General features: G+C 50.6%; 45 non-coding genes across 45 annotated transcripts; all 45 read right to left on the minus strand.

The window, feature by feature from the left end:
* Window positions 1-265: 265 nt before the first annotated feature.
* TRNAG-GCC (transfer RNA glycine (anticodon GCC)) lies at window positions 266-336 on the minus strand. Its single transcript has one exon. It is a non-coding gene; the product is annotated as a tRNA-Gly (tRNA).
* A 360-nt stretch (window positions 337-696) lies between these two features.
* TRNAG-GCC (transfer RNA glycine (anticodon GCC)) lies at window positions 697-767 on the minus strand. Its single transcript has one exon. It is a non-coding gene; the product is annotated as a tRNA-Gly (tRNA).
* A 74-nt stretch (window positions 768-841) lies between these two features.
* Window positions 842-912, minus strand: TRNAG-GCC (transfer RNA glycine (anticodon GCC)). The gene has a single exon. It is a non-coding gene; the product is annotated as a tRNA-Gly (tRNA).
* Window positions 913-985: 73 nt separating this feature from the next.
* On the minus strand, window positions 986-1,056 carry TRNAG-GCC (transfer RNA glycine (anticodon GCC)). Its single transcript has one exon. It is a non-coding gene; the product is annotated as a tRNA-Gly (tRNA).
* Window positions 1,057-1,129: 73 nt separating this feature from the next.
* Window positions 1,130-1,200, minus strand: TRNAG-GCC (transfer RNA glycine (anticodon GCC)). Its single transcript has one exon. It is a non-coding gene; the product is annotated as a tRNA-Gly (tRNA).
* A 361-nt stretch (window positions 1,201-1,561) lies between these two features.
* On the minus strand, window positions 1,562-1,632 carry TRNAG-GCC (transfer RNA glycine (anticodon GCC)). Its single transcript has one exon. It is a non-coding gene; the product is annotated as a tRNA-Gly (tRNA).
* Window positions 1,633-1,850: 218 nt separating this feature from the next.
* On the minus strand, window positions 1,851-1,921 carry TRNAG-GCC (transfer RNA glycine (anticodon GCC)). Its single transcript has one exon. It is a non-coding gene; the product is annotated as a tRNA-Gly (tRNA).
* Window positions 1,922-2,717: 796 nt separating this feature from the next.
* On the minus strand, window positions 2,718-2,788 carry TRNAG-GCC (transfer RNA glycine (anticodon GCC)). The gene has a single exon. It is a non-coding gene; the product is annotated as a tRNA-Gly (tRNA).
* Window positions 2,789-2,862: 74 nt separating this feature from the next.
* Window positions 2,863-2,933, minus strand: TRNAG-GCC (transfer RNA glycine (anticodon GCC)). The gene has a single exon. It is a non-coding gene; the product is annotated as a tRNA-Gly (tRNA).
* Window positions 2,934-3,006: 73 nt separating this feature from the next.
* TRNAG-GCC (transfer RNA glycine (anticodon GCC)) lies at window positions 3,007-3,077 on the minus strand. The gene has a single exon. It is a non-coding gene; the product is annotated as a tRNA-Gly (tRNA).
* A 218-nt stretch (window positions 3,078-3,295) lies between these two features.
* Window positions 3,296-3,366, minus strand: TRNAG-GCC (transfer RNA glycine (anticodon GCC)). Its single transcript has one exon. It is a non-coding gene; the product is annotated as a tRNA-Gly (tRNA).
* Window positions 3,367-4,737: 1,371 nt separating this feature from the next.
* On the minus strand, window positions 4,738-4,808 carry TRNAG-GCC (transfer RNA glycine (anticodon GCC)). Its single transcript has one exon. It is a non-coding gene; the product is annotated as a tRNA-Gly (tRNA).
* A 796-nt stretch (window positions 4,809-5,604) lies between these two features.
* Window positions 5,605-5,675, minus strand: TRNAS-GCU (transfer RNA serine (anticodon GCU)). The gene has a single exon. It is a non-coding gene; the product is annotated as a tRNA-Ser (tRNA).
* Window positions 5,676-5,748: 73 nt separating this feature from the next.
* TRNAG-GCC (transfer RNA glycine (anticodon GCC)) lies at window positions 5,749-5,819 on the minus strand. Its single transcript has one exon. It is a non-coding gene; the product is annotated as a tRNA-Gly (tRNA).
* Window positions 5,820-5,892: 73 nt separating this feature from the next.
* TRNAG-GCC (transfer RNA glycine (anticodon GCC)) lies at window positions 5,893-5,963 on the minus strand. The gene has a single exon. It is a non-coding gene; the product is annotated as a tRNA-Gly (tRNA).
* A 2,293-nt stretch (window positions 5,964-8,256) lies between these two features.
* Window positions 8,257-8,327, minus strand: TRNAG-CCC (transfer RNA glycine (anticodon CCC)). Its single transcript has one exon. It is a non-coding gene; the product is annotated as a tRNA-Gly (tRNA).
* A 650-nt stretch (window positions 8,328-8,977) lies between these two features.
* TRNAG-GCC (transfer RNA glycine (anticodon GCC)) lies at window positions 8,978-9,048 on the minus strand. The gene has a single exon. It is a non-coding gene; the product is annotated as a tRNA-Gly (tRNA).
* Window positions 9,049-9,121: 73 nt separating this feature from the next.
* TRNAG-GCC (transfer RNA glycine (anticodon GCC)) lies at window positions 9,122-9,192 on the minus strand. The gene has a single exon. It is a non-coding gene; the product is annotated as a tRNA-Gly (tRNA).
* A 795-nt stretch (window positions 9,193-9,987) lies between these two features.
* On the minus strand, window positions 9,988-10,058 carry TRNAG-GCC (transfer RNA glycine (anticodon GCC)). Its single transcript has one exon. It is a non-coding gene; the product is annotated as a tRNA-Gly (tRNA).
* A 216-nt stretch (window positions 10,059-10,274) lies between these two features.
* On the minus strand, window positions 10,275-10,345 carry TRNAG-GCC (transfer RNA glycine (anticodon GCC)). The gene has a single exon. It is a non-coding gene; the product is annotated as a tRNA-Gly (tRNA).
* Window positions 10,346-10,733: 388 nt separating this feature from the next.
* Window positions 10,734-10,804, minus strand: TRNAG-GCC (transfer RNA glycine (anticodon GCC)). The gene has a single exon. It is a non-coding gene; the product is annotated as a tRNA-Gly (tRNA).
* A 73-nt stretch (window positions 10,805-10,877) lies between these two features.
* TRNAG-GCC (transfer RNA glycine (anticodon GCC)) lies at window positions 10,878-10,948 on the minus strand. The gene has a single exon. It is a non-coding gene; the product is annotated as a tRNA-Gly (tRNA).
* A 216-nt stretch (window positions 10,949-11,164) lies between these two features.
* TRNAG-GCC (transfer RNA glycine (anticodon GCC)) lies at window positions 11,165-11,235 on the minus strand. The gene has a single exon. It is a non-coding gene; the product is annotated as a tRNA-Gly (tRNA).
* A 74-nt stretch (window positions 11,236-11,309) lies between these two features.
* TRNAG-GCC (transfer RNA glycine (anticodon GCC)) lies at window positions 11,310-11,380 on the minus strand. The gene has a single exon. It is a non-coding gene; the product is annotated as a tRNA-Gly (tRNA).
* Window positions 11,381-11,741: 361 nt separating this feature from the next.
* On the minus strand, window positions 11,742-11,812 carry TRNAG-GCC (transfer RNA glycine (anticodon GCC)). The gene has a single exon. It is a non-coding gene; the product is annotated as a tRNA-Gly (tRNA).
* Window positions 11,813-12,031: 219 nt separating this feature from the next.
* Window positions 12,032-12,102, minus strand: TRNAG-GCC (transfer RNA glycine (anticodon GCC)). Its single transcript has one exon. It is a non-coding gene; the product is annotated as a tRNA-Gly (tRNA).
* A 73-nt stretch (window positions 12,103-12,175) lies between these two features.
* TRNAG-GCC (transfer RNA glycine (anticodon GCC)) lies at window positions 12,176-12,246 on the minus strand. The gene has a single exon. It is a non-coding gene; the product is annotated as a tRNA-Gly (tRNA).
* A 267-nt stretch (window positions 12,247-12,513) lies between these two features.
* On the minus strand, window positions 12,514-12,584 carry TRNAG-GCC (transfer RNA glycine (anticodon GCC)). Its single transcript has one exon. It is a non-coding gene; the product is annotated as a tRNA-Gly (tRNA).
* Window positions 12,585-13,377: 793 nt separating this feature from the next.
* TRNAG-GCC (transfer RNA glycine (anticodon GCC)) lies at window positions 13,378-13,448 on the minus strand. Its single transcript has one exon. It is a non-coding gene; the product is annotated as a tRNA-Gly (tRNA).
* A 503-nt stretch (window positions 13,449-13,951) lies between these two features.
* TRNAD-GUC (transfer RNA aspartic acid (anticodon GUC)) lies at window positions 13,952-14,022 on the minus strand. Its single transcript has one exon. It is a non-coding gene; the product is annotated as a tRNA-Asp (tRNA).
* Window positions 14,023-14,095: 73 nt separating this feature from the next.
* TRNAG-GCC (transfer RNA glycine (anticodon GCC)) lies at window positions 14,096-14,166 on the minus strand. The gene has a single exon. It is a non-coding gene; the product is annotated as a tRNA-Gly (tRNA).
* Window positions 14,167-15,665: 1,499 nt separating this feature from the next.
* On the minus strand, window positions 15,666-15,736 carry TRNAG-GCC (transfer RNA glycine (anticodon GCC)). The gene has a single exon. It is a non-coding gene; the product is annotated as a tRNA-Gly (tRNA).
* Window positions 15,737-15,810: 74 nt separating this feature from the next.
* Window positions 15,811-15,881, minus strand: TRNAG-GCC (transfer RNA glycine (anticodon GCC)). The gene has a single exon. It is a non-coding gene; the product is annotated as a tRNA-Gly (tRNA).
* Window positions 15,882-16,243: 362 nt separating this feature from the next.
* On the minus strand, window positions 16,244-16,314 carry TRNAG-GCC (transfer RNA glycine (anticodon GCC)). The gene has a single exon. It is a non-coding gene; the product is annotated as a tRNA-Gly (tRNA).
* A 74-nt stretch (window positions 16,315-16,388) lies between these two features.
* On the minus strand, window positions 16,389-16,459 carry TRNAS-GCU (transfer RNA serine (anticodon GCU)). Its single transcript has one exon. It is a non-coding gene; the product is annotated as a tRNA-Ser (tRNA).
* Window positions 16,460-16,815: 356 nt separating this feature from the next.
* TRNAG-GCC (transfer RNA glycine (anticodon GCC)) lies at window positions 16,816-16,886 on the minus strand. The gene has a single exon. It is a non-coding gene; the product is annotated as a tRNA-Gly (tRNA).
* Window positions 16,887-16,956: 70 nt separating this feature from the next.
* Window positions 16,957-17,027, minus strand: TRNAS-GCU (transfer RNA serine (anticodon GCU)). Its single transcript has one exon. It is a non-coding gene; the product is annotated as a tRNA-Ser (tRNA).
* Window positions 17,028-17,389: 362 nt separating this feature from the next.
* On the minus strand, window positions 17,390-17,460 carry TRNAG-GCC (transfer RNA glycine (anticodon GCC)). Its single transcript has one exon. It is a non-coding gene; the product is annotated as a tRNA-Gly (tRNA).
* Window positions 17,461-17,678: 218 nt separating this feature from the next.
* Window positions 17,679-17,749, minus strand: TRNAG-GCC (transfer RNA glycine (anticodon GCC)). The gene has a single exon. It is a non-coding gene; the product is annotated as a tRNA-Gly (tRNA).
* A 218-nt stretch (window positions 17,750-17,967) lies between these two features.
* Window positions 17,968-18,038, minus strand: TRNAG-GCC (transfer RNA glycine (anticodon GCC)). Its single transcript has one exon. It is a non-coding gene; the product is annotated as a tRNA-Gly (tRNA).
* A 73-nt stretch (window positions 18,039-18,111) lies between these two features.
* TRNAG-GCC (transfer RNA glycine (anticodon GCC)) lies at window positions 18,112-18,182 on the minus strand. The gene has a single exon. It is a non-coding gene; the product is annotated as a tRNA-Gly (tRNA).
* Window positions 18,183-18,400: 218 nt separating this feature from the next.
* On the minus strand, window positions 18,401-18,471 carry TRNAG-GCC (transfer RNA glycine (anticodon GCC)). Its single transcript has one exon. It is a non-coding gene; the product is annotated as a tRNA-Gly (tRNA).
* A 218-nt stretch (window positions 18,472-18,689) lies between these two features.
* Window positions 18,690-18,760, minus strand: TRNAG-GCC (transfer RNA glycine (anticodon GCC)). The gene has a single exon. It is a non-coding gene; the product is annotated as a tRNA-Gly (tRNA).
* Window positions 18,761-18,978: 218 nt separating this feature from the next.
* Window positions 18,979-19,049, minus strand: TRNAG-GCC (transfer RNA glycine (anticodon GCC)). The gene has a single exon. It is a non-coding gene; the product is annotated as a tRNA-Gly (tRNA).
* A 507-nt stretch (window positions 19,050-19,556) lies between these two features.
* TRNAG-GCC (transfer RNA glycine (anticodon GCC)) lies at window positions 19,557-19,627 on the minus strand. Its single transcript has one exon. It is a non-coding gene; the product is annotated as a tRNA-Gly (tRNA).
* Between the last annotated feature and the right edge of the window lie 833 nt (window positions 19,628-20,460).

Genomic DNA, 20,460 nt, shown 5'->3' on the forward strand with positions numbered 1-20,460 from the left:
AGGTCAACCGCGTGGCAGGCGAGTATTCTTCCACTGAACAACCGACACCATTTGCCTACACCTGCATTATTGACATGCGATATTGTGGAAAGGCACGCAAGAAAATTTTTAAAAAACACGATGTTTCGGCAGGGAATCGAACCCGGGTCAGCCGCGTGGCAGGCGAGTATTTTACCACTGAACCACCGACGCCAATAGCATACTCCTGCATTCATGGCATGATATTTTGCGTAACAGCACGCGTGAGCGTTTCTAAAAATAACGATGCGTCAGCCGGGAATCGAACCCGGGTCACCCGCGTGGCAGGCGAGTATTCTACCACTGAACCACCGACGCCATTTGCTTGCTCCTGCGTTCGTGGCATGCATATATAGCGTAAGAACACGCGTGAGCTTTTTAAAGATAACGATGCGTCGGCCGCGAATTGAGTCCGGGTCACTCGTGTGGCAGGCGAGTATTATACCACTCAACCACCGATGCCATTTGTATTCTCCGGCATTCATGACATGCAATATTGCGTAACAGCACGTGTGAGCTTTTCAAAAAAAACAATACTTCGGCAGGGAATCGAACCCGGGATACCCGCGTGGCGGGCGAGTATTCTACCACTGAACCACCGACGCCATTTGCTTACTCCTGCATTCGTGGCATTGAATATTGTGGAATAGCACGCAGGTACTTTTCTAAAATAAATGATGCGTCGGCCGGGAATCGAACCCGGGTCACCCGCGTGGCAAGCGAGTATTCTACCACTGAACCACCGACGCCGTTTGCTTGCTCCAGCATTCATGGCATGCATATATAGCGTAACAGCACGCGTGAGCTTTTCTAAAAATAACGATGCGTCAGCCGGGAATAGAACCCGGGACACCCGCGTGGCAGGCGAGTATTCTACCACTGAACCACCGACGCCATTTGTTTACTCCTGCATTCTTGACATGCAATATTGTGGAATAGCATGCAGGAACTTTTTTAAAATAAACGATGCGTCGGCCGGGAATAGAACCCGGGTCACCCGCGTGGCAGGCGAGTATTCTACCACTGAACCACCGACGCCATTCGCTTACTCCTGCATTCATTGCATGCAATATTGCGAATCAGCACGCGTGAGCTTTTCTAAAAATAACGATGCGTCAGCCGGGAATAGAACCCGGGTCACCCGCGTGGCAGGCGAGTATTCTACCACTGAACCACCGACGCCATTTGCTTACTCCTGCATTCATGGCATGTAATATTGCGAATCAGCACGCGTGAGCTTTTCTAAAAATAACGATGCGTCGGCCCGGAATCGAGCCCAGGTCAACCGCGTGGCAGGCGAGTATTCTACCACTGAACAACCGACACCATTTGCCTACTCCTGCATTATTGACATGCGATATTGCGGAAAGGCACGCAAGAAAATTTTTAAAAAACACGATGTTTCGGCAGGGAATCGAACCCGGGTCAGCCGCGTGGCAGGCGAGTATTTTACCACTGAACCACCGACGCCAATAGCTTACTCCTGCATTCATGGCATGATATTTTGCGTAACAGCACGCGTGAGCGTTTCTAAAAATAACGATGCGTCAGCAGGGAATCGAACCCGGGTCACCCGCGTGGCAGGCGAGTATTCTACCACTGAACCATCGACGCCATTTGCTTACTCCTGCATTCGTGGCATTGAATATTGCATAACAGCACGCGTGAGCTTTTCTAAAGATAACGATGCGTCGGCCGAGAATCGAACTTGTGTCACCCGCGTATCAGGCGAGTATTCTACCACTGAAGCACCGACGCAATTTGCTTGCTCCTGCATTCATGGCATGCATATATAGCGTAAGAGCACGCGTGAGCTTTTCTAAATATAACGATGCGTCGGCCGGGAATCGAACCCGGGTCACCCGCGGGGCAGGCGAGTATTCTACCACTGAACCACCGACGCCATTTGCTTACTCCTGCATTCATGGCATGCATATATAGCGTAACATCACGCGTGACTTTTCTAAATATAACAATGCGTCAGCCGGGAATTGAACCTGGGTCACCCGCGTGGCAGCCGAGTATTATACCACTGAACCACCAACGCCAGTTGCTTACTCCTGCATTCATGACATGCATATATAGCGTAACGGCATGCATGAGCTTTTCTAAAAATAACAAAGCATCGGCCGGGAATCAAACTCGGGTCACCCGCGTGGCAGGCGAGAATTCTACCACTGCACCACCGACGCCATTTGCTTTCTCCTGCAATCATGGCATGCATATATAGCGTAACAGCACGCGTGAGCTTTTCTAAAGATAACAAAGCATCGGCCGGGAATCAAACTCGGGTCACCCGCGTGGCAGGCGAGAATTCTACCACTGCACCACCGACGCCATTTGCTTTCTCCTGCAATCATGGCATGCATATATAGCGTAACAGCACGCGTGAGCTTTTCTGAAAATAACGATGCGTCAGCCGGGAATAGAACCCGGGTAGACCGCGTGGCAGACGAGTATTCTACCCCTGAACCACCAACGCCATTATCTTACTCCTGCATTCTTGACATGCAATATTGCGAATCAGCACGCGTGAGCTTTTCTAAAAATATCGATGCCTCAGCCGGGAATAGAACCCGGGTCACCCGCGCAGCAGGTGAGTATTCTATCACTGAACCACAAACGCCATTTGCTTACTCCTGCATTCATGGCATGCAATATTGCGGAATAGCACGCAGGTACTTTTCTAAAATAAACGATGCGTCGGCCGGGAATCGAACCCGGGTCACCCGTGTGGCAGGCGAGTATTCTACCACTGAACCACCGACGCCATTTGCTTTCTCCTGCTTTCATGGCAAGCAGGTATAGCGTAACAGCACGCGTGAGCTTTTCTAAAAATAACGAAGCGTCAGCCGGGAATAGAGCCCGGGTCTCCCGCGTGGCAGGCGAGTATTTTACCACTGAACCACCGACGCCAATTGCTTACTCCTGCATTCATGGCATGCAATATTGCGTAACAGCACGCGTGAGCGTTTGTAAAAATAACGATGCGTCAGCCGGGAATCAAACCCGGGTCACCCGCGTGGCAGGCGAGTATTCTACCACTGAACCACCGACGCCATTTGCTTGCTCCTGCGTTCATGGCATGCATATATAGCGTAGGAACACGCGTGAGCTTTTTTAAAGATAACGATGCGTCGGCCGTGAATTGAACCCGGGTCACCCGTGTGGCAGGCGAGCATTCTACCACTGAACGTCCGACGCCATTTGTTTTCTCCGGCATTCATAACATGCAATATTGCGTAACAGGACGTGTGAGCTTTTACAAACATAACGATGCGTCGGCCGGGAATCGAACCCGGGTCGCCCGCGTGGCAGACGAGTATTCTACCACTGAACCACCAACGCCATTTGCTTACTCCTGCATTCATGGCATGCATATATAGCGTAACAACACGCGTGAGCTTTTCTGATAAGAACGATGCGTCAGCCGGGAATCGAACCAGGGTCACCAGTGTGGCAGGTGAGCGTTCTACCATTGAACCACCGACGCCATTTGTTTACTGTGGCATTCATGACATGCAATATTGCGTAACAGCACGTGTGAGCTTTTCTAAAAGTAGCAATGCTTCGGCAGGGAATAGAACCCGGGTCACCCGCGTGGCAGGCGAGTATTCTACTACTGAACTACCGACGCCATTTGCTTGCTCCTGCATTCATGGCATGTATATATAGCGTAAAAGCACGCGTGAGCTTTTCTAAAAATAACGATGCTTCGGCCAGGAATCGAATTCGGGCTACCCGTGTGGCAGGCGAGTATTCTTCCACGGAACTACTGGCGCCATTTGCTTGTTCCTGCACTCATGACATGCAATATTGCGGAATAGTACGCAGGAACTTTTCTAAAATAAACGATGCTACGGCCGGGAATCGAACCCGGATCACCCGCGTGGCCGGCGAGTATTCTACAATTGAACCACCGACGCCATTTGCTTACTCCGGCATTCATGGCAAGCAATATTGCGTAACAGCACGCGTGAGCTTTTCTAAAAGTTAACAGTGCTTCGGCAGGAATTTAAACACAGGTAACCCGCGTGGCAGGCGAGTATTCTACCACTTAACCACCAATGCCATTTGCTTACTCCTGCATTCATGGCATGCAATATTGCATAACAGCACGCGTGATCTTTTCTCAAAATATAGATGCTTCAGCCAGGAATCGAACACGGGTCACCCGCGTGGCAGTCGAGTATTCTACACAGAACCACAGACGCCATTTGCTTGCTCCTGCATTCATGGCAAGCATAATTAGCGTAACAGCACGCGTGAGCTTTTCTAAAAATAACGATGCGTCAGCCCGGAATCGAGCGCAGGCCAACCGCGTGGCAGGCGAGTATTCTACCACTGAACAACCGACACCATTTGCTTACTCCTGCATTATTGACATGCGATATTGCGGAAAGGCACGCGAGAAAAGTTTAAAAAACACAATGTTCAGCCAGGGAATCGAACCCGGGTCAGCCGCGTGGCAGGCGAGTATTTTACCACTGCACCACCGACGCCAATTGCTTACTCCTGCATTCATGGCATGCAATATTGCGTAACAGCACGCGTGAGCGTTTCTAAAAATAACGATGCGTCAGCCGGGAATCGAACCCGGGTCACCCGCGTGGCAGGCGAGTAATCTACCACTTAAGCACCGCTGCCATTTGCGTGCTCCTGCATTCATGGCATGCATATATAGCGTAACATCACGCGTGAGTTTTCTAAATATAACAATGCGTCGGCCAGGAATCGAACCTGGGTCACCCGCGTGGCAGCCGAGTATTCTACTACTGAACCACCAACGCCAGTTGCTTACTCCTGCATTCATGACATGCAATTATTCGTAACAACAAGTCTGAGCTTTTCTAAAAATAACAATGCGTCGGCCGGGAATCAAACCCGGGTCACCCGCGCAGCAGGTGAGTATTTTATCACTGAACCACCAACGCCATTTGCTTACTCCTGCATTCATGACATAGAATATTGCGGAATAGCACGCAGGTACTTTTCTAAAAAAAACGATGCGTCGGCCGGGAGTCGAACCCGAGTCACCCGTGTGGCAGGCGAGTATTCTACCACTGAACCACTGACGCCATTTGCTTGCTCCTGTATTCATGGAATGTATATATAGCGTAAAAGCACGCGTGAGCTTTTCTAAAAATAACGATGCTTCGGCCAGGAATCGAATTCGGGCTACCCGCGTGGCAGGCGAGTATTCTTCCACGGAACTACTGACGCCATTTGCTTGTTCCTGCACTCATGACATGCAATATTGCGGAATAGTACGCAGAAACTTTTCTAAAATAAACGATGCTTCGGCCGGGAATCGAATCCGGATCACCCGCATGGCAGGCGAGTATTCTACAACTGAACCACCGACGCTATTTGCTTACTCCGGCATTCATGGCATGCATATATAGCGAATCAGCACGCGTGAGCTTTTCTAAAAATAACGATGCGTCAGCCGGGAATCGAACCTGGGTCACCCGTGTGGTAGGCGAGTATTCTACCAGTGAACCACCGACGCCATTTGCTTTCTCCTGCTTTCATGGCATGCATATATAGCGTAACAACACGCGTGAGCTTTTTTAAAGATAACGATGCATCGGCCGTGAATTGAACCCTGGTCACTCGTGTAGCAGGCGAGTATTCTACCACTGAACCACCGATGCCATATGTATTCTCTTGCATTCATGGTGTGCAATATAGCGGAATAGCACGCAGGAATTTTTCTTAAATAAACGATGCGTCGGCCGTGAATCGAACCCGGTTCACCCGCGTGGCAGGCGAGTATTCTACCACTGAACCACCGACACCGTTTGCTTACTCCTGCATTCATGGCATGCAATATTGCGTAACAGCACGCAGGAACTTTTCTAAAATAAACGATGCGTCGGCCGGGAATCGAACCCTGGTCACCCGCGTGGCAGGCGAGTATTCTACCACTGAAACACCGACGCCGTTTGCTTACTCCTGCACTGTAAGCAAAAGTTAGGCGAGGTGGGAGTTTCTCCAGCACATAAGCCCACAAAACTCGCCTGCCTCAATTATTTACTCCCTGGTAGGGAGTGAACTCGGCACATGTCATCGTAAAACGCCCCCTCCTTAATCACAGAGTTTATGAACGACATGACCTTGTTAAACTCCCCAGGGAGTTTCAGGTCACGTGGTTACAAACTCCCTATAGGAGCTTTAAAAACCCTCTTTGGGCGTGACGTGTGTGTGTGTGTGTGTGTGTGTGTGTGTGTTTGTGTATGTGTGTACGGGCATATGTTTGCACGTCGGTGTGAAACACATGTGCTTTGTGTGGCTAACCGTGTAAGCATCTGTCAACAGGCAACGATATTATAAGTGCACCGAAGAATAGCAATGACTGGTTGGTATTTACTGGGAACATTTCAATATATTTCGCACCGTTAAACCACGCTGCACATCGGTCTGATTCCTTAACGAAACGTCGTGAATGCCGCGCTTCAAAGGGCCGAGAAACAAAAAACTTCGAAGAATAAATTAATGGTAGCAAAAGTAAGCTGTTACGATCGTCAGCGGCTGCTCCTGGAGTTTCACCATCAGAAACGTCAAAGTGGTCTGACGTAGGCTTCGCTCGACTACGGCAGGCTGGCCGGCAACCGGTCTGAGAGTTGCGCCGGCAACGCGCTCGCCCCGTCTCCGCCGATAGTGGCTTCTCGGAGTGTCACCGGTACTTCATCGCGGCTGTAACATCTAAGTGGTAAGAAGGCCTCGCTATGCCGTCGGTATCAAGCCGGCATCGTATCGAACTCGCACTGCGCGCCGGCCACCGCGGCAAGCGTTACGAGCTAGCACCGACCACCGGCGGTGCAAAGAATGTGTTTCACAAAAAATGAAGGCTGCTGGGATGTGTAACAGCCTTCTGCGCCTTGCGACCGCAGCTGTCAATGACTAACTACAAGGCGAGCGCCGAACGAGGCGGAGTACGATCGTCGGCGATTGCACCGTAAAACTTCGAAGCGGTTCGAAGTAGGCTTCGCTCGACTACGGCAGGCTGGCCGGCAACCAGTCTGAGAGTTGCGCCGGCGACGCGCTCGCCCCGTCTCCGCCGATAGTAGCTTCTCGGAGTGTCACCGGTATTTCACCGGCTGCAACATCTAAGCGGTAGGAAGGCCTCGCAATGGCGTCGGTATCAAGCCGGCATTGTATCGAGCTCGCACTGCGCACCGGCCGCCGTGGCGAGCTCTGCGAGCTATACATGCAATGCATGCGAGCAACGGGAACAGCGACTGCGAACCGTCTCATTCGTTTAAGTCTATCGCTCCGTAGCTTAAACTGCGTGGATAGCGGACACCTATTTCTGTTCATAGGAAAAACGAGACGTAAACTGCACATCAGCAAGCATTTTGTGATCGCCAGCTCTCATTCATTGAATCACCGTGCCGTACTCGTGAGTGAGGCCTAGTCGTCGAACGCGGTAGCGGCGGTCTACCTCGGTTCATCGCTGGAGCTGCTAAATGTGCCTCGTTATTGTGTTCATTCAAGGCCGCGCGCACTTTGTGTATGATTCCGTGCATTTTACGTGTCCACAAACAGTACTGCTAATGCAAATTCAGCCCGTACGACAGAGCGTCAACTGATGAAACTTTTCGCTATAGTAAAAAATAATAAATATTAGGCAGGCTTAGGATAAAAGGCATGCGTGTTGAAGTGCGTACATCAGACCACCGCAAGTTCATACTTACGCCGTGCGTATTTATTGCCTAATTAATAGCGAAAAAAGGCTTTCACCAGGGCTACATGGGAGGTAAAAATGTGGTGCATATATATACCCGGTGACTATATGGTAGGTGTGTACTGCGTGTGGCAAGCTGTGGTGAGTGCGAGTGTTGTGATAAAACGTGAACGTTGTGATAATGTTTCTGTACTGTAATCATTGTTGTGCGCATTAAATGTTATGTAATTAAAGTTACGCTTGCGCATGGTACGGCTGCTGACGTAATTTTTTTTTCTTTCTCGATGCAAAAAATTTACTCCCATACTGACCTGAAAAAGTTCCCCAATGGATGTAAATGAAAACTCCCCTGGCACCATGCAAAAACCCCCTTCTGATGGGGAGTAAATTTTTTACTCCCCCCGGACGGTTTTTTAAAACTCCCATCTGGGCGTGCGCTAGAGGAGAAGGTCATTTACTCCCATCTCGGCTTATTTCTGTTTACAGTGTGGCATTCATGACCTGCAATATTGCGTAACAGCACGCGTGAGCTTTTCTAAAAATAGCGATGCGTCGGCCGGGAATCGAACCCGGCTCACCCGCATGGGAGGCGAATATTCTTCCCCTGAACCACCGACGCCGTTTGCTTTCTCCTGCATTCATGGTGTGCAATATAGCGGAATAGCACGCAGGAACTTTTCTAAAATAAACGATGCGTCGGCCATGAATCGAACCCGGGTCACCCGCGTGGCAGGCGATTATTCTACCACTTAAGCACCGACGCAATTTGCTTGCTCCTGCATTCATGGCATGCCTATATAGCGTAACAGCACGCGTGAGCTTTTCTGATAATAACGATGCGTCAGCCTGGAATCGAGCCCGGGTCACCCGCGTGGCAGGCGAGAATTTTACCACTGAACCACCGACGCCATTTGCTTACTCCTGCATTTGTGGCATGCAATATTGCTTAACAGCACGCGTTAGCTTTTAGAAAAATAACGATGCGTCAGCCGGGAATTGAACCTGGGTCACCCGCGTGGCAGCCGAGTATTGTACCACTGAACCACCAACGCCAGTTGCTTACTCCTGCATTCATGACATGCAATTTTACGTAACAACACGTCTGAGCTTTTCTAAAAATAACAATGCGTCGGCAGGGAATCAAACCCGGGTCACCCGCGCAGCAGGTGAGTATTTTATCACTGAACCACCAACGCCATTTGCTTACTCCTGCATTCATGACATGCAATATTGCGGAATAGCACGCAGGTACTTTTCTAAAATAAACGATGCGTCGGCCGCGAATCGAACCCGGGTCACCCGCGTGGCAGGCGAGTATTCTACCACGGAACCACCGACGCCATTTGCTTACTCCTGGATTCATTCAATGCAGTATTGTGTAACAGCATGCGTGAGCTTTTACAAAAATAACGATGCGTCGGCCGGGAATCGAACCCGGGTCACCCGCGTGGCAGGCGAGTATTCTACCATTGAACCACCAACGCCATTTGCTTACTCCTGCATTCTTGACATGCAATATTGTGGAATAGCACGCAGGAACTTTTTTAAAATAAATGATGCGTCGCCCGGGAATCGAACCAGGGTCACCAGTGTGGCAGGCGAGCATTCTACCACTGAACCACCGACACCATTTGTTTACTGCGGCATTCATGACAAGCAATATATCGTAACAGCACGTGTGAGCTTTTCTAAAAGTAGCAATGCTTCAGCAGGGAATAGAACCCGGGTCACCCGCGTGGCAGGCGAGTATTCTCGTACTGAACTACCAACGCCATTTGCTTGCTCCTGTATTCATGGAATGTATATATAGCGTAAAAACACGCGTGAGCTTTTCTAAAAATAACGATGCTTCGGCCAGGAATCGAATTCGGGCTACCCGCGTGGCAGGCGAGTATTCTTCCACGGAACTACTGACGCCATTTGCTTGTTCCTGCACTCATGACATCCAATATTGCGGAATAGTACGCAGGAACTTTTCTAAAATAAACGATGCTTCGGCCGGGAATCGAACACGGATCACCCGCATGGCAGGCGAGTATTCTACCAGTGAACCACCGACGCCATTTGCTTTCTCCTGCTTTCATGGCATGCATATATAGCGTAACAACACGCGTGAGCTTTTTTAAAGATAACGATGCGTCGGCCGTGAATTGAACCCGGGTCACTCGTGTGGCAGGCGAGTATTCTACCACTGAACCACGGATGCCATTTGTATTCTCCTGCATTCATGGTGTGCAATATAGCGGAATAGCACGCAGGAACTTTTCTAAAATAAACGATGCGTCGGCCGTGAATCGAACCCGGTTCACCCGCGTGGCAGGCGAGTATTCTACCACTGAACCACCGACACCATTTGCTTACTCCTGCATTCATGGCATGCAATATTGCGTAACAGCACGCGTGAGCTTTTTTAAAAATAGTGATGCGTCGGCCGGGAATCGAACCCGGGTCACCCGCATGGCAGGCGAGTATTCTTCCACGGACCACCGACGCCGTTTGCTTTCTCCTGCATTCATGGTGTGCAATATAGCGGAATAGCACGCAGGAACTTTTCTAAAATAAACGATGCGTCGGCCGGGAATCGAACCCGGGTCACCCGCGTGGCAGGCGAGTATTCTACCACTGAAACACCGACGCCGTTTGCTTACTCCTGCATTCATGGCCTGCAATAATGCGTAACAGCACGCGTCAGCTTTTCTAAAGATAGCTGTGTGTCGGCCGGGAATCGAATCCGGGCCACCCGCGTGGCGGGCGAGTTTATATCACTGAACCACCGACGCAATTTGCTTACTCCTGCATTCATGGCATGCATATATAGCGTAACAGCACGCGTGAGCTTTTCTAAAAATAACAATGCGTAGGCTGGGAATCGAACCCGGGTCACCCGCGTGGAAGGCGAGTGTTCTACCACTGAACCACTTTTAGAAAAAAATACTACTGAACCACCTACGCCATCTGCTTGCTCCTGCATTCATGGCATGCAATATGGCGTAACAGCACGTGTGATATTTTCTAAAAATAACAATGCTTCAGACGGGAATCGAACCCGGGTCACCCGCGAGGCAGGCGAGCATTCTACCACTGAACTACCGACGCCGTTTGCTGGCTCCTGCATTCATGGCGTGCAATATTGCGGAATAGCAGGCAGGAACGTTTCTAAAATAAACGATGCGTCAGCCGGGAATCGAACCCGGGTCACCCGCGTGGCAGGCGAGTATTCTACCACTGAACCACAGACACCATTTGCTTACACCTGCATTCATGGCATACAATATTGCGTAACAGCACGCGTGAGCTTTTCTAAAAATTACGATGCGTCAGCCAAGAATCGAACCCGTGTCACCCGCGAGCAGGCGAGTATTTCACCACTGAACCACCGACGCCGTTTGCTCACTCCTGCATTCATGGCATGCAATATTGCGTAAAAGCACGCGAGAAGTTTTCTGAAAATAGCGATGCGTCGACCGGGAATCGAACCCGGGTCACCCGCGTGGCAGGCGAGTATTCTACAACTGAATCACCGACGCTGTTTGCTTTTTCCCCGATTCATGGCGTGCATATATAGCGTAACAACACGCGTGAGCTATTCTAAAAATAACAATGCGTCGGCCAGGAATCGAACCCGGGTTTTCCGCGTGGCAGGCGAGTGTTCTATCACTGAACCACCAACGCCATTAGCTTACTCCTGCATTCATGACATGCAATATTGCGGAATAGCACGCAGGATTTTTTCTGAAATAAACGATGCGTTGGCCGGGATTCGAACCCGGGTCGCCCGTGTGACAGGCGAGCATTGTACCACTGAACCACCGATGCCATTTGTTTACTCCGACAGTCATGACACGCAGTATTGCGTAACAGCACGTGCGAGCTTTTGTATAAGTAACAATGCTGCGGCAGGGAATAGAACCCCGGTCAACCGCGCGGTAGGCAAGTATTCTGCCACTGAACCACCGACACTGTTTGCTGGCTCCTGCATTCATGGCGTGCAATATTGCGGAATAGCAAGCAGGAACTTTTCTAAAATAAACGATGCATCGGCCAGGAATCGAACCCGGGTCACCCGCGTGGCAGGCGAGTATTCTACCTCTGAACCACCGACACTGTTTGCTGGCTCCTGCATTCACGGTGTGCAATATTGCGGAATAGCAAGCAGGAACTTTTCTAAAATAAACGATGCATCGGCCAGGAATCGAACCCGGTTCACCCGCGTGGCAGGCGAGTTATTATACCACTGAACCAACGACACCATTTGCTTACTCCTGCATTTATGGCATGCATATACAGCGTAACAGCACGCGTGAGCTTTTCTAAAAATAACAATGCGTCGGCTGGGAATCGAACCCGGGTCACCCGTGTGGCAGGCGAGTATTCTTCCACTGAACTACCGACGCGCTTTGCTGGCTCCTGCATTCATGGCGTGCAATATTGCGGAATAGCAGGCAGGAACGTTTCTAAAATAAACGATGCGTCAGCCGGGAATCGAACCCGGGTCACCCGCGTGGCAGGCGAATATTCTACCACTGAACCACCGACACTTTTTTTTCTTATTATTGTCGTACAGCGGTTAGTACTGAACCACCGACACCATTTGCTAACACCTGCATTCATGGCATACAATATTGCGTAACAGCACGCGTGAGCTTTATTAAAAATTACGATGCGTCAGCCAGGAATCGAACCCGTGTCACCCGCGAGGCAGGCGAGTATTTTACCACTGAACCACCGACGCCATTTGCTTGCTCCTGCATTCATTGTTGCATAAATAGCCTAATACCACGCGTGAGCTTTTTTAACGATAACGATGCGTCGGCCGGGAATCGAACCCGGGTCACCCGTGTGGCAGGCGAGTATTCTACCACTGAAGCACCGACGCCATTTGCTTGCTCCTGCATTCGTGGCATGCGTATATAGCGTAACAGCACGCGTGAGCTTTTCTAAAAATAACGATGCGTCGTCCGGGAATCGAATCCGGTAAATCCGCGTGGCAGGCGAGTATTCTACCACTGAACCACCGATGCCATTTGCTTACTCCGGCATTCATGGCATGCAATATTGCGTAACAGCACGCGTGAGCTTTTATAAAAATAGCGATGCGTCGGCCCGGAATCGAGCCCAGGTCAACGGCGTGGAGGGCGAGTATTCTACCACAGAACCACCGACACCATTTGCCTATTCCTGCAATTATGACATGCAATATTGCGGAAATGCACGCAAGAACGTTTTTAAAATAAACGATGTGTCGGCCGGGAATCGAACCCGGGTCAGCCGCGTGGCAGGCGAGTATTCTACCACTGAACCGCAAACACCATTTGCTTACTCCGGCATTTATGTCATGCATATATAGCGTAAGAGCACGCGTCAGCTTTTCTAAAATAACGATGCGTCGGCCAGGAATCGAATCCGGGTCACCCGCGTGGCCGCGAGTATTCTACCACTGAACCACCGACGCCATTTGCTTAGTCTGGCATTCATGGTATGCAATATTGCGTAACCGTACGCGTGAGCTTTTATAAAGATAGCGATGTGTCGGGCCGGAATCGAGCCCAGGTCACCCGCGCAGCAGGTGTGTATTCTAATACTGAACCACCGACGCCATTTGCTTACTCCTGCATTCATGACAGGCAATATTGCGGAATAGCACGCAGGCGCTTCTCAAAAATCAACGATGCGTCGGCCGGGAATCGAACACGGGTCACCCGCGTGGCAGGCGATCACTCTACCACTGAACCACCGACGCCATTTGCTTACTTCTGCATTCATGGCATGTAATATTGTGTAACAGCATGCGTGAGCTTTTCTAAAAATAACAATGCGTCAGCCGGAATCGAAACCGGGTCACCCGCGTGGCAGGGGAGTATTCTACCACTGAACCACCAACACCATTTGCTTACTCCTGCAATCATGACATGCAATATTGCGGAAAGGCACGCAAGAACGTTTTTAAAGAAAACGATGTGTCGGCCGGGAATCGAAACCGGGTCAGCCCCGTGGCAGGCGAGTATTCTACCACTGAACCACCGACGCCATTTGCTTACTGCGGCATTCATGACATGCAATATGGCGTAACAGCACGTGTGATCTTTTCTAAATATAACAACGCGTCAGCCGGAATTGAACCCGGGTCACCCGCGTGGCAGGCGAGTATTCTATGACTGAACTACCGACGCCGTTTGCTGGCTTCTGCATTCATGGCGTGCAATATTGCGGAATAGCAGGCAGGAACGTTTCTAAAATAGACGATGCGTCGGCCGGAAATCGAACCCGGGTCACCCGCGTGACAGGCGAGTATTCTACCACTGAGCCACCGACGCCGTTTGCTTACTCCTGCATTCATGGCATGCAATATTGCGTAACATTACGCGTGAGCTTTTCTAAAAATAGCGATGCGTCGGTGGGGAATCGAACCCTGGTCACCCGCGTGGCAGGCGAGTATTCTACCACTGAACCACCGACGCCGTTCGCTTTCTCCTGCATTCGTGGCGTGCAATATTGCGGAATAGCATGCAGGAACTTTTCTAAAATAACAATGCGTCGCCCGGGAATCGAACACGGGTCACCTGCGTGGCAGGCTAGTATTCTACCACTGAACCACAGACGCCATTTGCTTACTCCTGCATTCATGGCATGCATTATTGCGTAACAGCTCGCGTGAGCTTTTATGAAAATAACGATGCTTCGGCCGGGAATCGAATCTGGGTCACCCGCGTGGCAGGCGAGTATTCAACCACTGAACCACCAACGCCATTTGCTTGCTCATGCATTTATGGCATGCATATATAGCGTAACAGCACGCGTGAGCTTTTCTGAAAGTAACGATGCATCGGCCGAGAATTGAACCCGGGTCACCAGCGTGGCAGGCGAGTATTATACCATGAAACCACCGACGCTATTTGCTTACACCTGCATTCATGGCATGCATATATAGCGTAAGAGCACGCGTAAATTTTTCTAAAAATACCAATGCGTCGGCCGGGAATCGAATCTGGGTCAACCGGTTGACAGGCGAGTATTCTACAACTGAAACACCGATGCCATTTGCTTGCATTTATGGCATGCAATATTGCGTAACAGCACGCGTGAGCTTTTCTAACAATAACGATGCGCCTTCCGAGAATCGAACCCGGGTGACTCGCGAGGCTGTCGAGTATTCGACCATGGAACCACCGACGCCGTTTGCTTGCTCCAGCATTCATGGCATGCATATATAGCGTAACAGCACGCGTGAGCTTTTCTAAAAATAACGATGCGTCGGCCGGGAATCGAACCTGGGTCACCCGCGTGGCAGCCGAGTATTCTACCACTGAACCACCAACACCATTAGCTTGCTCCTGCATTCATGGCATGCATATATAGCGTAACAGCATGCATGAGCTATTTTAAAAATAACAATGCGTCCGCCGGGAATCAAACCCGGGTCACCCGCGCAGCAGGTGAGTATTCTATCCCTGAACAACCAACGTCATTTGCTTACTCCTGCATTCATGACAAGCAATATTGCGGAATAGCACGCAGGTACTTTTCTAAAATAAACGATGCGTCGGCCGGGAATCGAACCGGTGTCACCCGCGTATTCTACGACTGAACCACCGACGCCATTTGCTCACTCCTGCAATCATGGCATGCAATATTGTGGAATAGCACGCAGGCACTTTTTTAAAATAAACGATGCTTCGGCCGGGAATCGAACCAGGGTCACTAGTGTGGCAGGCGAGCATTCTACCACTGAACCACCGACGCCATTTGTTTGCTGGGGCATTCATGACATGCAATATTGTGTAACAGCACGTGTGAGCTTTTCTAAAAGTAGCAATGCTTCGGCAGGGAATAGAACCCGGGTCACCCGCGTGGCAGGCGGGTAATCTACCAATGAACCACCGACGCCATTTGCTTACTCCTGCATTCATGGCATGCAATATTGCGTAACAGCAAGCGTGAGCTTTTCTAAAAATAACCATGCGTCAGGTGGGAATTGAACCCGGGTCACCCGCGTGGCAGGCGAGTATTCTACCACTGAACCACCGACGCCATTTGCTTGCTCCTGCATTCATGGCATGCATATATAGCGTCACCGCACACGTTAGCTTTTCTAAAGATAAGTATGCTTCGGCCGGGAATCGAACCCGGGTCACCCGCGTGGCAGGCGAGTATTCTACTACTGAAGCACCGACGCCATTTGCTTGCTCCTGCATTCATGGCATGTATATATAGCGTAACAGCACGCGTGAACTTTTCTAAAAATAACGATGCCTCGGCCAGGAATCGAATCCGGGTTACCCGCGTGGCAGGCGAGTATTCTACAACTGAACCACCGACGCCATTTGCTTACTCCGGCATTCATGGCATGCAATATTGCGTAACAGCATGCGTGAGCTTTTCTAAAAGTAACAATGCTTCGGCAGCGATTTAAACACAGGTAACCCGCGTGACAGGCGAGTATTCTACCACTGAACCACCGACGCCCTTTGCTTTCTCCTGCTTTCATGGCATGCATATATAGCGTAACAACACGCGTGAGCTTTTTAAACATAACGATGCGTCGGCCGTGAATTGAACCCGAGTCACCCGTGTGGCAGGCGAGTATTCTACCACTGAACCACCGACGCCATTTGCTTGCTTCTGCATTCATGGCATGCATGTATAGCGTAACACCACGCGTCAGCTTTTGTAAAGATAACGATGCGTCGGCCGGGAATCGTATCCGGGTCACTCGCGTAGCAGGCGAGTATTCTACCACTGAAGCACCGACGCCATTTGCTTGCTCCTGCATTCATGGCATGCATATATAGCGTCACCGCACACGTTAGCTTTTCTAAAGATAAGTATGCGTCGGCCGGGAATCAAACCTGGGTCAACCGCTTGGCAGGCGAGTATCCTACAACTGAAACACCGACGACATTTGCTTGCATTTATGGCATGCAATATTGCGTAACAGCACGCGTGAGCTTTTCTAACAATGACGATGCGTCTTCCGAGAAGCGAACCCGGGTGACTCGCGAGGCTGGCGAGTATTCGACCATGGAACCACCGACACCGTTTGCTTGCTCCTGCATTCATGGCATGTAATATTGCGAAACAGCACGCAGGAACTTTTCTAAAATAAACGATGCGTCGGCCGGAAACCGAACCCGGGTCACCCGCGTGGCAGGCGAGTATTCTACCACTGAATCACCGACGCAATTTGCTGGCTCCTGCATTCTTGGCGCAATATTGCGAAATAGCACGCAGGAACTTTTTGAAATAAACGATGCGTCGGCCGGGAATCGAACCCGGGTCACCCGCGTAGCAGGCCAGTAGTCTACCACTGAACCACCGGCGCCATTTGCTTGCTTCTGCATTCATGGCATGCAGATATAGCGTAACACCATGCGTCAGCTTTTCTTAAGATAACGATGCGTCGGCCGGGAATCGAACCCGGGTAGACCGCGTGGCAGACGAGTATTCTACCACGGAAGCACCGACGCAATTTGCTTGCTTCTGAATTCTTGACATGCAATATTGCGGACTAGCACGCAGGATCTTTTTTAAAATGAATGATGCGTCGGCCGTGACTTGAACCCGGGTCACCCGTGTGGCAGGCGAGCAGTCTACCACTGAACGACCGACGCCATTTGTTTTCTCCTGCATTCATGACATGCAATATTGCGTGACAGCACGTGTGAGCTTTTCAAAAAGTAACAATGCTTCGGCAGGGAATCGAACCCGGGTTACCCGCGTGGCAGGCGAGTATTCTACCCCTGAACCACCGACGCCATTTGCTTACTCCTGCATTCTTGGAATTGAATATTGCGTAACAGCACGCGTGAGCTTTTCTAAAGGTAACGATGCGTCGGCCGAGAAATGAACCTGGGTCACCCGCGTGGCAGGCGTGTATTTTACCACGGAAGCACCGACGCAATTTGCTTGCTCCTGCATACATGGCATGCATATATAGCGTAACAGCACGCGTGAGCTTTTCTCAAAATAACGATGCGTCAGCCGGGAATCGAACCCGGGTCACCCGCGTGGCAGGCGAAAATTTTACCACTGAACCACCGGCGCCATTTGCTTGCTTCTGCATTCATGGCATGCAGATATAGCGTAACACCATGCGTCAGCTTTTCTAAAGATAACGATGCGTCGGCCGGGAATCGAACGCGGGTCACCCGCGTGGCAGGCGAGTATTCTACCACGAAACTACTGACGCCATTTGCTTGCTCCTGCATTCATGGCATGTAATATTGCGAAACAGCACGCAGGAACTTTTCTAAAATAAACGATGCGTCGGCCGGAAACCGAACCCGGGTCACCCGCGTGGCAGGCGAGTATTCTACCACTGAACCACCGACGCCATTTGCATACTCCTGTATTCATGGCATGCAATATTGCGTAACAGCACGCGTGAGCGTTTCTAAAAATAACGATGCGTCAGCCGGGAATCGAACCCGGGTCACCCGCGTGGCAGGCGAGTATTCTACCATTGAACCACCGACACCATTTGCTTGCTCCTGCTTTCATGACATGCATATAGAGCGTAAGAACACGCGTGAGCTTTTTCAAAGATAACGATGCGTCGGCCGTGACTTGAATCCGGGTCATCCGTGTGGCAGGCGAGTAGTCTACCACTGAACGACTGACGCCATTTGTTTTCTCCGGCATTCATGACATGCAATATTGCGTGACAGCACGTGTGAGCTTTTCAAAAAGTAACAATGCTTCGGCAGGGAATCGAACCCGGGTCACCCGCGTGGCAGGCGAGTATTCTACCACTGAACCACCGACGCCATTTGCTTACTCCTGCATTCTTGGCATTGAATATTGCGTAAGAGCACGCGTGAGCTTTTCTAAAGATAACGATGCGTCGGCCGAGAAATGAACCTGGGTCACCCGCGTGGCAGGCGAGTATTTTACCACTGAAGCACCGACGCAATTTACTTGCTCCTGCATTCATGGCATGCATATATAGCGTAACAGCACGCGTGAGCTTTTCTCAAAATAACGATGCGTCAGCCGGGAATCGAACCCGGGTCACCCGCGTGGCAGGCGAGAATTTTACCACTGAACCACCGGCGCCATTTGCTTGCTTCTGCATTCATGGCATGCAGATATAACGTAACACCATGCGTCAGCTTTTCTAAAGATAACGATGCGTCGGCCGGGAATCGAGTCCGGGTCACCCGCGTGGCAGGCGAGTATTCTACCACGAAACTACTGACGCCATTTGCTTGCTCCTGCATTCATGGCATGTAATATTGCGAAACAGCACGCAGGAACTTTTCTAAAATAAACGATGCGTCGGCCGGAAACCGAACCCGGGTCACCCGCATGGCAGGCGAGTATTCTACCACTGAACCACCGACGCCATTTGCTTACTCCTGCTGTCATGACATGCATATAGAGCGTAAGAACACGCGTGAGCTTTTTCAAAGATAACGATGCGTCGGCCGTGACTTGAACCCGGGTAACCCGTGTGGCAGGCGAGCAGTCTACCACTGAACGACCGACGCCATTTGTTTTCTCCGGCATTCATGACATGCAATATTGCGTGACAGCACGTGTGAGCTTTTCTAAAAGTAACAATGCTTCAGCAGGGAATCGAACCCGGGTTACCCGCGCGGCAGGCGAGTATTCTACCCCTGAACCACCGACGCCATTTGCTTACTCCTGCATTCTTGGCATTGAATAATGCGTAACAGCACGCGTGAGCTTTTCTAAAGATAACGATGCGTCGGCCGAGAAATGAACCTGGGCCACCCGCGTGGCAGGCGAGTATTTTACCACTGAAGCACCGACGAAATTTGCTTGCTCCTGCATTCATGGCATGCATATATAGCGTAACAGCACGCGTGAGCTTTTCTCAAAATAACGATGCGTCAGCCGGGAATCGAACCCTGGTCAATCGCGTGGCAGGCGAGAATTTTACCACTGAACCACCGACGCCATTTGCTTACTCCTGCATTCGTGGCATGCAATATTGCGTAACAGCACGCGTGAGCTTTTCTAAAGATAACGATGCGTCGGCCGAGAATCGAGCCTGGGTCACCCGCGTGGCAGGCGAGTATTCTACCACTGAAGCACCGACGCAATTCGCTTGCTCCTGCATTCATGACGTGCATATATCGCGTAACAGCACGCGTTAGTTTTTCTAAAAATAACGATGCGTCGGCCGGGAATCGAATCCGGGTCACCCGCGTGGCAGGCGAGTATTCTACCACGGATCTACTGACGGCATTTAGCTTGCTCCTGCATTCATGACATGCAATATTGCAAAATAGCACGCTGGAACATTTCTAAAATAAACGATGTGTCGGCCGGAAATCAAACCCCGGTCACCCGCGTGGCATTCGAATATTCTACCACTGAACCACCGACATCTTATGCTTGCTCCTGCATTCATGACATGCAATATTAGGAATAGCACGCAGGAACTTTTCTAATATAAACAATGCGTCGGCCAGGAATGAAACCCGGGTCACCCGCGTAACAGGCGAGTATTCTACCACTGAACCATCAACGCCATTTGCTTACTACGGCATTCATGGCATGTAATATTGCGTAAAAGCACGCGTGAGCTTTGATAAAAATAGCAATGCGTCGGCCCGGAATCGAGCCCAGGTCAACCGCGTGGCCGGCGAGTATTCTACCATTGAACCACCGACACCATTTGCTTACTCCTGCATTCATGACATGCAATATTGCGGAAAGGCACGCAAGAAAATTTTTAAAATAAACGATGTGTCGGCAGGGAATCGAACCCGGGTCACCCGCGTGGC

Source organism: Rhipicephalus microplus, chromosome 2, assembly GCF_043290135.1.
Source record: "Rhipicephalus microplus isolate Deutch F79 chromosome 2, USDA_Rmic, whole genome shotgun sequence".
Lineage (NCBI taxonomy): Eukaryota > Metazoa > Arthropoda > Arachnida > Ixodida > Ixodidae > Rhipicephalus > Rhipicephalus microplus.